Consider the following 1,692-nt stretch of genomic DNA (forward strand, 5'->3'; position numbering starts at 1 on the left):
ATTATAGAGGGAGCAAGTAGCTATACTTAGTGCAGTAGGGCTTTAATTTCTACCCCCCCCCCCCCCCGTCATCACCTCTCCGCCCACAATCCACATCCACTCGTGAAAGCACCTAAGGCCTGTCCTCACTAGCTCGAGATTGCCAAATATCCCGCTATTTGAACTATCCCGATCTCAAACTATCCAGCTAATTTGCTTCTTCATCAGCCCAAAGATGCGATTAGCGGGATATTTGGCAAAATATCCAGCTATTTGTCCGGTGCGTTTTCACCAGACCGAAGACTCGCACTATGCGCGAACACTGAGCCAAATATCCCGAGCTAATTTCTCAGGACCGAGTTTCAAGTTTCGAGGTCGAATCTCGAGCTGATGAGGACGCAATTTGTAACTTCGGGATTATTTCTCAAATCAGACATAGCAGGCTATTTAGCGATCTCGAGATGATGAAAACGCGCTCACCTGGATGTGCGCAGTATAGATTGACTTTGCCCCGTACCTGTGGGGGGACTAGTTGGTCATAGTCGGGGTGATCTAGGGGTACGATCTTAGGTATCTGTTTGATCATCCCATACTCACCTGGATGTGCGCAGTATAGATTGATCTTGCCCCGTGCCTGCGGGGGGACTAGTTGGTCATAATCAGGGTGATCTAGGGGTACGATCTTGGGTAGCTGTTTGATCATCTCGTATGTATGCTCGGAGAAGGTGAACGGACAGGCACTCATCATGTCCGGGGATACAGAGGGACACATCTCCGTCATGTCAGATGATGATTCTGGGAGAAAAAAATAAACATCTTAAAGCGATACTGAACTGATGAACGTTCTGCCCAAGCGTACTATTTATTGCACATCACCAGTGTAGTATAGAGGGTTTTTTTTCTTTTCACATAGGGCCTTAAAATTAATATGCCTGAAATTTAAAAACAAGGAATAATAATATAGGCTTCCCGTCATCGTAAGTCCGGTAATTGATGTCAGTTCTATGTATTTAATATACCAATATTACTTCGTAACTGCTCGTAATGTCTCTGTATAATGTGATGTGAGATGTTGCATGGAATTGATGGTGTTGACTTCTTTGTGCATCAAATCAGTTTTCTTAATTGAATTCCTGTATAGTGTCATAAAAGTTGATCAGGATGTCAATTGCAATTTTGATTACCGTTTCTATTATTGCAACACAATGTCAACAACACGGCGGAAGCGGGTGCCGAACCAGATCAATTCCCGGGTTTGACCGTATTAATACTTTTAAATATCGTAATTTGGAATGAAAATAAACGGATTGTGTTAATGCCAGTATGCCATGCCTGTCTAAGCGAACTTTAAATCAAACTCATTGAGGGTCTTTCTGCTATACTTGATTGACTATGGACATAAAAATGGAACAACATATGTTGCGAGCCCGCTAGCAGTGTGGATTATTAAGAAAAATGGTACCTTTATATATAAGCTAACAAATTCTCTCCAACGGATTTGAGGATAACCATATTATAGCTATCATAATGTCACACGAGTGTAACCTCTTTAACATAACGATGAGCTTTACATTATTGTACATCACCCAATCTTTAGGCGAATTTGTTTGAACAGTGGAAAAGAAATATGCGAGGAGAGGCGTTTTCGGTTCTTAAAAACAATGAAAACCAAGACGCTTTCTGGGGCTCTCTCTGCCCCTCCCCCTCCCTCTT

This window comes from Strongylocentrotus purpuratus, unplaced genomic scaffold (genome assembly GCF_000002235.5).
Source record: "Strongylocentrotus purpuratus isolate Spur 01 unplaced genomic scaffold, Spur_5.0 spur5_scaffold_20, whole genome shotgun sequence".
In the NCBI taxonomy this organism is placed as follows: domain Eukaryota; kingdom Metazoa; phylum Echinodermata; class Echinoidea; order Camarodonta; family Strongylocentrotidae; genus Strongylocentrotus; species Strongylocentrotus purpuratus.